Below are 13,016 nucleotides of genomic sequence, written 5' to 3'. Positions count from 1 at the left end.
AAAAAACTAGGGGTGATCTCAGGTGCTCCGGAAGGGTAAGCAGATCCTGCTCCACATGGGGCACCCGTCGTGTTGCTTATGTTATAACAAATCCGGTAAATAGTCTAATTCGGGAGGTCACATTCAGGAAAGGGAAGGGGATTGTAGATCCATACAAAATACAAAAACAACTTACAAAAACAACTTACAAAAACATTTCAGATCTGAGAGCACTCATGTTTACTGAAAGCTAGTTCAAATCCAATATAAACAATTTATATGAAATATAAAAAACAGGAAATATGTCCAATGTGTTCATGGGACACAGATAATGCCCCTGCTTGCATATAAAACATTATAAAGGGACATAACTGAATAACTTTAAAAGTGCTGCTACCCAAATTCAAACTTGATCTGAGTTTTGTGGTAGTAAGCATTGTGTATAAGTGTCATAACATTTGGTTGAGGCAAACTAAAGTTAGGGAATAGAAACAAATTTAGAAAGTACGGAAAAGGGTAACACTTAATGCTCCTCCACTACAGTTGGAGCATTATTAATCATGTAACAAAGACTAAAATATCAATTAGTACGCATCCTACATCCAATTGATTTAGTGTAAAGACATCATAAAAAGTCAGAGAAAAACATGATCTTGTACAATGCAAAAATACAGGTATTACTACTAAAAAAGGAGTTGCAAATACTACCTGGAAATTTGTGTAGTATGAATTAAATATACCTATCACATTAATGTTTGAAGGGTCTTAATCTTATACAAAAATGTAAGTCGGTATGAAACACCAAAACGGAATGAACAATAACCGATTATGTTTTGTAGTTTACAAATTCTAAGCTGGTTTACGGTTGTCTTTTTTACTATGTTTGGATCGTTTCAATCTAGCAGATACCAGTTTGTAAAATAGTAAATATGAAACCGAGTGCGGTAGGCGGAGGCAATAATCGACTTCCTGTTGTTCTGGTCAATGGTATTGGAACAATGCCGCTGACGCGTCATTTTCCAAAAAAGAAGATAAATATGAGTCAAAAATTTAGAATTTTAAATCATAGCCTTGAGCTGGTTTTGGAAAATTGAAAACAAATTGCATTTTGCAACAATACGTCAATTATTAAATGCATTTAAATGCCATTATTTTTTAACTGCTTTCAAAGACATACATATCTTCAAAAGCTAAAAAGCTCCCAAATATGTTTTGGTAGTTTATCTTGTTTGAATTTTGTCTCATTAGTGTATGTCAAACACTGCCCTCTATTGGCATTTAAAAGACAAAATGATCTCTCATTTTACATTCAAATCATTTAAATTCTCTACAGAGACAGAAACAAGCCTTATCTCTTTACACTTGGATGGGTTGGCAGCTTCATCATACGGTACTTCAAATGATGTTTTGTTTATATTGAGTTGCATTAAAACATTGAAAATGATACGTTCCAAAGCACACAAGCATTTCCGAAAGTAATAGGATCTTTGCTTTTCTTGGTTGATTAGTTTGTTTGAACATATCAAGAGATTTTGAATTGCTACTTAATATATACTGAGACACATTCATCATTGCCTTGTTTAAATATTAACTCAATGGGAGAACAAAGAAGTTTATTTTAGAAGAAAAATATGACTACCATGAATTAACATCAAAAAGGTAGCATGTGGAATTGTCAGGTTTAGTAAAACGATATCAACAGCATCATCAGAAGTTGTCTAACATTTGTCACGTCTTCATGCTTTTGATATCTGCAGAATCAAATAATGATGGCGTATCTTTGAAAGTTTTAGTTTACTTCAATAACATCTTTTCAAGATAAATAATGATTGTTGAGAGCTTGACAAATTGGAAAGACTCGCTCATGGCAGAACAGTAGGCAGATGATTATATTGCATTGTGACTGAAATGTTCTTATGTGATGTTGTTACACAATTGTACCAGGTAAGGGGAGAGTAAAGCACCCAAGAACATTTTGAAAACCGTACTTTGACCTGTAATTATTCACATTTCATACATTGTGACTAGGATGGAGAGTTGTCTCATTGGTACTCATATATACCACATCTTATTTATATATTATCTCCACCACATTCTTTATGAACCTGTCCCATGCCAGAAGCCTGTAATTCAGTGGTTATATTTGGCTACTGTCTGTCCTCTTTGTCTAAATCAGACCATTGGTTTTCTCTATAAAATTGTTTCACATCTTGTTATAGGTTACTATACTGTAAATATAAAAATGAAGATGTGGTATGATTGCCAATGAGACAACTGTCCACAAGAGACCAAAATGACACAGACATTAACAACTATAGGTCACTGTACAGCCTTCAACAATGAGCAAAGCCCATACCGCATAGTCAGCTATAAAGTATTTTTGTATGTATTTTTCCTATTGTTAAAGGCTGTACAGTGACTTTAATTTTTCACACCTTTCTCCATCTTTAAAAGTAGTTATCTCATTGGCAATCATCGTCCAGCGTCTAATTCTAATTAGTGTTATTTGAATAAAGCACTGAAACCTTATCTTGATTCAAACAGTAAATTGCACCTTTATGGTCTAAAAAAAAGATTGCCGTTTCATTTCAACACTTAAATAGTTAGGTATAATATAACAGGTAATTCATGTCTATGACATTTCATGGCAGTTCATGGAACATTCAGTTATAGTATATTTATGAAAAATAAAAATATGTGTGTCTGTTGCTTAAAAAATATAAGATAGTCCAAAGGATTTGGTCAATAATTGATAATTTCAGTTAAAGACAGGTCACCAGCCACATGGTAAAATACATGTCATAAAGAGACACAGTGGGTAACAATATAATACACAGAAAACGTTTTTCAACAAGAATGTGTCCCCAGTACACAGATGCCCCACTTGTACTATCATTTTCTATGTTCAGTGGACTGTTACATTGGGGTCAAAACTCTTATTTGGCTTTTAAACTAGAAAGAACATATCATAAGGAACATGTGTACTAAGTTTCAAGTTGATCAGACTTCAACTTCATCAATAACTACCTTGACCAAAAACTTTAACCTGAAGCAGGACGAACGGACGAATGAACATACAGACGGACGAACAGACGTACAGACTTTTTTTATATTTAGGTGTAATGACATACATGTATATGCATACTAATCTTATGACCTTACAAATACAGGTACTGTGCTTTTGAAGGGTTGAAAAAGTTATTTGTTCTACTTTATTATAGAGCCTAATTAAAAACATAATGCCCCTCTACTATCAAAGGTGGGTCATAAAAACAATAAAAAAAACACTTAATTGTGGGCTCCTGGACAAGAGAGTAGGCAGTTCCTGCTCTACTGACACTTATCTTTTTGTATCCCAAGCAAAATACTGTATCTAATGATATGGCATACTCCAAGACAGTCATATATTAGGGAAGAAGGGGGCAATGTTAGCTTTGATAAATGAAACCTGTTCAACATTATCTATCTAATTGTCATCAAGGCAACTGTAGAAATTTCAAGGCAAATTTTTTGTAGAAATTTTTGATAAAGTTAATACTGTAAATTCAAAATCTATTGCGTGCATTTATTATTGCCTTTTTGTCATTTTAGACTAAAATGCGATTTTGAGAAAAATCCTATAATTCCTATTTAATTCATATAAAAAAAATCAAAATGGGAGTTTTAATTATTGCCATTATAACCCTGTCGCATTTTTGCAATAGTAAAAACATCACAATAATTTCTGAATTTACAGTATAAGCCATAAGCTTCAAAGTTTTGAAATAACAGAAAAATGTTTTTGTTGTTTTCTGTCTAAGATAAATTCACTATGATATAACTGTTTTTTAGGCCAATGTTTGTTTTATGTCTGTCTTGTTTTACTAACTTCATTCTGTCGGCTGTTCAACATAGTTTTTATTAGAATTCTTTGACGTTTTTTTCTGGGCCTTTTATGGCTTACTATGTGTATGGGCTTTGCTCATTGTTGAAGGCTTAGGCCTTAAGGTGACCTATAGTTGTTAACGTCTGTGTCATTTGGTCTCTTGTGGAGAGTTGTCTCATTGCCACATCTTCTTTTTTTATATCTAGGTGTAATGACATACATGTATATGCATACTAATCTTATGACCTTACAAATACAGTAACAGCTTCTACCACAAGACTTTCCAGGACCCAAAGACTAGATCAGACTAAAACAGTAACAGCTTCTACCACAAGACTTTCCAGGACCCAAAGTAGATCAGACTAAAATAGTAACAGCTTCTACCACAAGACTTTAGAGGACCCAAAGTAGATCAGACTAAAATAGTAACAGCTTCTACCACAAGACTTTCCAGGACCCAAAAACTAGATCAGACTAAAATAGTAACAGCTTCTACCACAAGACTTTCCAGGACCCAAAGTAGATCAGACTAAAATAGTAACAGCTTCTACCACAAGACTTTAGAGGACCCAAAGTAGATCAGACTAAAATAGTAACAGCTTCTACCACAAGACTTTCCAGGACCCAAAGTAGATCAGACTAAAACAGTAACAGCTTCTACCACAAGACTTTAGAGGACCCAAAGTAGATCAGACTAAAATAGTAACAGCTTCTACCACAAGACTTTAGAGGACCCAAAGTAGATCAGACTAAAATAGTAACAGATTCTACCACAAGACTTTAGAGGACCCAAAGTAGATCAGACAAAAATAGTAACAGATTCTACCACAAGACTTTCCAGGACCCAAAGTAGATCAGACTAAAATAGTAACAGCTTCTACCACAAGACTTTCCAGGACCCAAAGTAGATCAGACTAAAATAGTAACAGATTCTACCACAAGACTTTAGAGGACCCAAAGTAGATCAGACTAAAATAGTAACAGCTTCTACCACAAGACTTTAGAGGACCCAAAGTAGATCAGACTAAAATAGTAACAGCTTCTACCACAAGACTTTCCAGGACCCAAAGTAGATCAGACTAAAATAGTAACAGCTTCTACCACAAGACTTTAGAGGACCCAAAGTAGATCAGACTAAAATAGTAACAGCTTCTACCACAAGACTTTCCAGGACCCAAAAACTAGATCAGACTAAAATAGTAACAGCTTCTACCACAAGACTTTCCAGGACCCAAAGTAGATCAGACTAAAACAGTAACAGCTTCTACCACAAGACTTTAGAGGACCCAAAGTAGATCAGACCAAAATAGTAACAGCTTCTACCACAAGACTTTCCAGGACCCAAAGACTAGATCAGACTAAAACAGTAACAGCTTCTACCACAAGACTTTCCAGGACCCAAAGTAGATCAGACTAAAATAGTAACAGCTTCTACCACAAGACTTTCCAGGACCCAAAGTAGATCAGACTAAAACAGTAACAGCTTCTACCACAAGACTTTCCAGGACCCAAAGTAGATCAGTCTAAAACAGTAACAGCTTCTACCACAAGACTTTCCAGGACCCAAAGTAGATCAGACTAAAATAGTAACAGCTTCTACCACAAGACTTTCCAGGACCCAAAGACTAGATCAGACTAAAACAGTAACAGCTTCTACCACAAGACTTTCCAGGACCCAAAGTAGATCAGACTAAAACAGTAACAACTTCTACCACAAGACTTTAGAGGACCCAAAGTAGATCAGACTAAAATAGTAACAGCTTCTACCACAAGACTTTAGAGGACCCAAAGTAGATCAGACTAAAACAGTAACAACTTCTACCACAAGACTTTCCAGGACCCAAAGTAGATCAGACTAAAACAGTAACAGCTTCTACCACAAGACTTTCCAGGACCCAAAGTAGATCAGTCTAAAACAGTAACAGCTTCTACCACAAGACTTTCCAGGACCCAAAGTAGATCAGACTAAAATAGCAAGTTTTTTCAGTATGTTTTATCTTTATCTATTTACAGAAATAGTCATCAAGTCAGTAATCAGGAGGATGACATTTTTTTACAGAATTACGTCATCAGGAAACATTTAAAGCTAAACTAGTTCATTGATTACTTTTCTTCAAGACATTTTTGTCAACATCAACCTCTGTATTCTAATTGTTGCACAAAAAAGCACAAGTTGTGTAATCATTTAGAATATAATAACCATTCTAGAGAATAATTCATCAAATCTCATATTTATAAGGTAAAACAAATTAATCAGTTTCCATGACAATAAAGGAAAATTTATATTTTCCAAGGAAATAATATCCTAATTGCATACCAAGGTAAAATCAATCTGTCAACATACATAACAATATGTAACAATAATCAAACATTATATCTATCGTGTAATCAAATCAAACTTGCAAATATAAATCTACTATTCATATTTTTATTAATTAATTACTGAACTCCTCATTTTTTACAGCGGATGACCATGAGGGCATTCCGGTGTATTGCTATCGCCTAGATTTCCATTAGGTAATATTCCTTTTGGGTTTTAAACCCATTTATAAACATGATAACTATGCAGATATTAAAGAGTGCAAAATAGCATTCCTTATCGTTTGTTATAAATACATCTCTTCAATGAATACTGATTAATAATATGAAAATGTTTTGTCGTTGGATATATACATGTATATATATTAGTAAAAAATCATTGATAATATCTATGCACCTGTACCGAAAAATTGTGTTAAAGCATGCAGATTAATATCTCAAAGAAAATTTTTGGTCTCTCCCGGCAAGGACCAGCAACTCTGCATGGAAGATTTTTTTTTTTGCGGGAAAATATGAATGCCTACTCATATCCAATCTTTTAGAAAAATCGATTTTTTACAGAAGAGTGTCAACCATGCACTTGCCTTGCACTGCATTATTATTACAAAAGTAGAATAGAATGATATACAAATGGATGAAAATTAAATATAAATGAAACTGTTATATGAATATAATATATAACAACAAACCAGTGTATACTGATTTGTATCACTACAATATAATAGTTATTACGGTGAGGTTAAATTTGAAAAAATAAATAAATACATGTAACTCTTATCAAATTGATTGTTTCTGCACTGATTTTCAAACTTGTCTGAATTTTTTCAGATAAAATCCTTTGATTTAAATTTCTTAAATATCTGGCAAGAATTGAACGCATGACATGAGTATGCTTATAATGCAATTTTCTATAAAATTACATTTTTAAGGGATATATAAAAAAAAAAGTTTGATATGAGCTGATTTTCAAACTCGTCCCACACAAGGCTGATATAAACCTGTGATACAAATTTCATAACAATCCTATATGAACTGTAGGCTATGCAAATTTTCTATATGATTAATATTTCCAAGGGATATAACTCTTTAGAAAATAGTTGATTGAAACTGAATAACTGAACTTGTCCAAGGCATTGTTGATTTAACCTTTGATATAAATTTTATGAAAATCTGGAAAGGAATGTTACATGTGAGAGCACTTACAATACAGGGTGTGTGTCTGTCCATTCATCAGGTATTTCTATGTCGCCAGTAACATAAGGACAAACATCTTTTTCCCCTACCTATTCATTTACTTCTTAAAAAAATTTGAACAATAAATTCTGATGTCATCCAATATCATCTCATAAGTTGTTTTAAATCAATATAAGACATGTTAACACATTTTTCATTATAATCCTTCAATCGTAAACAAATCATGCACAGAATCATGACCTAAGGATAGAAGAGTCATTGATGGTGGATAAATATTCATTCAATGATTTTTTTTATTCATTTTTTTTTAAGATTCATTTCTGTGATTAGAAAAAAAAAATAATGAAATTAGAGATTTACATTTGGAAGTAATACATCTGAGACTTCTACTCCATTAGAATCAGGAAATTAGGTTTTCCTAATTAATTTGTGTAACGAACACTTTTCTCTCCTGTGATTAATATAAACTATTTACTCACCTTATAAACTTATTTGTATCATCTTCCTCTGAGGCAATCACTGGATCACTGATGGTGTAGCTAGTAAGTGCTCTAAACAACTGGCGCTACAATAATAATTCAATCCTTAAAAAAAACTATCTGTAAATCATTGACACGGATACAGGAATTTCAGGTTTGCAGGTATTAAGCCACCTGCATATGTCTTAGCTGAAATAAAGTAATTAAGTGCCCCTAAACATTGATTAGAATTGATAATGATTATAGCAAGTTGATGACATTACCTTCTCAATAACCAATATTTTTATCAATATCCCAGACACTGATTATGGTGAAGTTAACTACTGTGAGATTAATCACATTTTAATACTTGTTTTCCCAATACACAATTCATTTTCAGTGAATTATAGGACAACAAAACTTTTAATGATTGGGAAGGTTAAAATTCCAAGTTATTGTTTCCAATGTATGTATAATATATATATATAAAATGACTGAATAAATAGTCAACGATAAATCTTACGGGGCGATGGATCATATAAACATGATTCAGTACACTACAAACTTCATGGTCATCGTAGTGACTACACCTGCAAGCCCGACTTCCCCATAAGTCGTCATTTAAGATGACATGGGCATGCCCAAGCTGATCTTAAAAAACTTGCCATCACCATCATAGATCACAACGAGGACTGGTCAAAGGCCGACAGACTTGCTCGGGAAAGTTTTTGAATAAGAAAGCTCAGGACAGTTTCCCCAGAGGGCATTAATAATAAAACATAGAAGAGACACTCATTTTCCCTAACATCACTAATTTCCTACCATCACTTGTGTCCAGTAACTCCGGCTTTCGTACTGGACTCTTACACTTTTCAGGAATTTTTTAATTATACTAGTTTCAATTACAGTTGGCAGGGATGTGTAAATAGGCAGCCACGTTCTATTACTTAACCTTAGTAAAAATTTATTACTCATTTTTCTTATCATCTAATAACTATATTTTTGGGATGTTTAAATACGCAGTCTCTGTTGCAATTGCTCTACTGTTGTCATATTTTAAAGATTATACCAGCTTAGATCGGTCAGGACTGTTTATTGGGACTGTATTTCCACGCAGTTGTTTAACATCTCAACTGTCACCACCTTTGGGAATTTAGAGTTGTGCCAGTTCACATCGTAAATAACTATTTTTATTTTGGCATATCTTTGTAGTATTTGCGCCGTGTTTGGAAATTTTAAAATTGTTCCAGCATTCATTCAAATTGTATAAATTTCAAGATTTTGATAGAGTCTTAATTTGAATTGACATGATTCATTTGTCATCGTGCAATTACCGAGGAAGGATATTTGTTATCCGAAATATCTAACATATAGTTCGTTTTATTGTGTTTTTGGTGATGTTGTACCCTTTTAGACTTGACAAAAGTTTTAACAATAATGAGATATAATGTATAAGGTGTAAACATAGATCACTAATAATACAGAGCCGAAATATTTGCAATTATTGTATAATTTATATCATCTGTTCAGTTTTTCCATCTTTGTGCAATGATATTCAACACTTTTTAGTGTTTTGTTTTCCATCTATTTATCGGTATTGTTACACAATCTTTCAGACTCATATAATTTTTCCTGTTTGTGTAGTATTGTCAATTTTGATGATCCAATACCTATTAAGTTTACTGGTTGGTAGATTCTTATAGACTCTATATATATATATATATATATATATATATATTAAAATTTGCGAAAGCAAATTTACAGGTCTAACATTGTTGGATTGATGTTTAGACGAGTTGTATATATATATATACATATATTTAGGGGGGTTCAATAATTTTCATGTCAACACAACATGATATATATATATACACGAGAGACAATAACTTGGAATTTTAACCTTCACAATCATAAAGAGTTTTGTTATCCTATAATTCACTGAAAATGATTTGTCCAGCTGCTTACTCTGGTTCTGAAATGCAACAACTTCACCTTTCCCACTCAAAAATATTTTTCTTTGACACAACAACATCTATAAAGGACGGTGCTATATCAGCAGACCTCTACTGTAAACCTATAGATAAACATCAGTACCTTTCTCCCAAAAGCTGTCACCCCAAACACTGTACAAAAAGTATCCCGTACAGTCAAGCTCTCAGAGTAAAGCAGATTTGCTCCTCTGACTAAGGAGACTGTTACTATAAACGTACAGGAATTTGCATATTTTTCACCAAATGAGATTATAAGAAATTGGACATAGATAAGCGGTTTGCACATGCTAATAATTTCAGCCACAATGACCTATTACAGTACAGACAGAAGAGGCGCAGCAAAATAGTTCCTCTTGTTTTAACATATAATCCTACCTTTACTAACCTTTCACGTTTGATCTGTGCTAATTGGTAGATTATAGCCAAGAACCCTAAATTATCTAAGAACTTACCTAAACCTCCTATCTTAAATTTCCGAAGACCTGCAAGTCTGAAAGACTTATTTGTAAGAGCTGATGTCTCCTCTAATGAAAGGTGTTCAACAGGATTTTTTCTATCCTTCAACTCATCTGTGATTCAAATTTGAATATGATCTGACAAAAATTGAAGATGCCAGCATAGGTACAACAAAGTGATGCTTGACAGAAGGAAAATCAAGGATACAATGAAAACATTATTCCCTGAATCAGACATGTGAAGACTGTATTATCATTGGATGATTATATTATTATTAATATATTGTATATGATACAATAATTATATCAAAGAGAAGTAGTTATGATCGCCCATGGGACACCTATCCAAATACCAAAGGATGTGGATATATAAGATCAACTACAAGTCACCTTGCAGCCTTTAACAATAAGCAACTTATATATTATGGTACACTGTAGATTCAGAAATTATTGCAATGTTTTTATTCCTGCATCAGGTTCACAGTCATAAAAAAATCTAAATTATAATTTGAGTAGTGATTTTCCATCATAAAATTTTTGTAATCTTGTAATTTTTGTAATCATGTTACTCAGATTTCCCATTTTCCCAATAGTCAAGGATTTGCAATAATAAATGAATTAATTTCTACAGTATTTAGATCATCTAAATTATTTCTGGCCATGCAATTGTGACGTCTGAAGGTAAGTTGTAATAAGTGCTATGTAAGCAGTTATATATTATTCATTTTTAATGTCTGAATGTTCATCATTTGGAAGTTTTCATTTCTACAAAATATTCTAATTAATTAGCAATGAATATAGATTCCTGCTAAAAATAAGACGAATGAATGATTTGTTATTGTAATATTCTGACCCACAGAAAATTATAAATATTTAAAAAAAAAAACTTATACATTTGTAATGCTTGATTGCTCAATTATATCTTTTCCATTGGGTTTAAGATGGGCTTGGAGTCTGTATTCCCATCATTGCTTCTACATTTAATTAGCTTAAAATGAGAATGCTTGGTAAAATATCTTCCTATAGAGTTAGAAAAGCTTAGAAAAACGTAAGAAATATGATCTTCAATCAAAATAAGTGAAGCATGTGTTTTATAAATCAAAGCAGTAAAGTATGTCTCAAGATCTGACAATAGTTTCAAATCCCTCTAGCCTTGATTGGGATTTTGATAAAAGGAAATTAAAACAAACAAGAATGTGTCCCCAGTACACGAATGCCCCACTTGCACTATCATTTTCTATGTTCAGTGGACCGTGAAATTGGGGTAAACCCTCTTATTTGGCATTAAAATTAAAAAGATCATATCATAGTGAACATGTATACTAAGTTTGAATTCGATTGGACTTCAACTTCATCAAAAACTACCTTGACCAAAAACTTAAACCTGAAGCGGGACAGACGGACGAACGAACATACAGACTCAGGAACAGACGTACACTTTTTTTATATTTAGGTGTAATGACATACAAAGCACAACCGGATTCTCCACAGGGCACAGCTTTATACGACCGCAGATGTCAAACCTTAAACATTTGGGGCAAGTATGGACACAACATTTAAGCTTGATACAGCTCTAAATTTGGATTGTGATTAAATAGTTGACACCGCATGAGTTTCTGACACAGAATGAATGTGGTCTAATGAGCTTAAAATTATTTTTTTGCTTTTGAGCAATTTACTATGCTGTTGAATATTATAATCCTCTCAAAAATGAATGTTTGAAGAAATTTTCTTTTTAATTTCTGAAATCTGAAATGAGAAAATTGACACCCCCCCCCCAAATTTTTTTTCCACCTCCCCCTTTCCCTTATTCCAAAAATGATCTCAATTCAAATTTCTAATGGAGTTTGTAACAATAACTACTCATTTAAATACATCATAAAGTATTAAAATATAAAATGTCATACAGTCATGGTTAAAATTAATATTAACTAATAGTAACTTCTAAAAAAATAATTGGGGAATGTGTCCAAATGGACACAGATGCTAACCCAGCTAGCATATAATGTTATAAAGGGACATAACTCAAGACCTGTAAAAAGGGAGCTGCCAAAAATTGAACTTAAACTGAGTTTAGAGGTTATAAGCATTATATACACATTTCATTAAATTTAGTTGAGACAAACTTAAGTTAAGAGAACAGAAACGAAAAAATTCTTCAATTTTTCCACTTGTAAAGGGGCATAACCCTAGAATGGTAATCAAAGTGCTTGTAATCAATGAATGGTAAAAATTGCTTTAATTTATCAGTTGGTAGTTAAAATGAATATTGTATTTAGCATTGATTTAAGTTGATTCAACTATTATTCTGGACAAAGAAAGATAACTCCAATTTTCAAAGATTTCATAAAGCATTGGTTTTAGGTGATTCAACAACCATTCTGGAAAAAGAAAGATAACTCCAATTTATTATCTTGAAACTACAAAAATGCTTGTTTTTGGCCCCTTTTTGGCCCTTTAAACCTAGACTGTTTGCCCCATAACCCTTAAAATATATCCTAACCTTCTACTTATGGTATTAAACATTGTGGTACAATTTCAGAACAATTAAAATACTGATACACAACCTATTGTCTTGACGCTAGATAAATGCTTGTTTTGGGCCCTTTGGGCCCCTTTATCCTAAACCATTGGGACCATAACCCCCAAAATCAATCCCAAACTTCCTTTTGTGGTTATAAACATTGTGTAAAAATTTTATTGATTTATATTTACTTATACTAAAGTTATTATCTGTAAACCATCCGTCTTCGAA

The 13,016-nt window shown here is 32.8% G+C and overlaps 1 protein-coding gene across 6 annotated transcripts in view; it reads right to left on the bottom strand.

The window, feature by feature from the left end:
* LOC139520839 (sodium/potassium/calcium exchanger Nckx30C-like) overlaps window positions 1-13,016 on the bottom strand; it is a 105,145-nt gene that overhangs the window by 77,522 nt on the left and 14,607 nt on the right. For all 6 annotated transcript variants that reach the window (XM_071313821.1, XM_071313823.1, XM_071313820.1 and 3 more), the window contains one exon: window positions 7,837-7,922. The gene's annotated coding sequence lies outside the window, so the exon portion shown is untranslated. The remainder of the gene's footprint in view (window positions 1-7,836; window positions 7,923-13,016) is intronic.

The sequence above is a fragment of the Mytilus edulis genome, chromosome 4 (assembly GCF_963676685.1).
Source record: "Mytilus edulis chromosome 4, xbMytEdul2.2, whole genome shotgun sequence".
Taxonomy (NCBI): domain Eukaryota; kingdom Metazoa; phylum Mollusca; class Bivalvia; order Mytilida; family Mytilidae; genus Mytilus; species Mytilus edulis.
The sequence above is the reverse complement of the archived record's forward strand: the minus strand, read 5'-3'. Positions and strand labels throughout refer to the sequence as shown.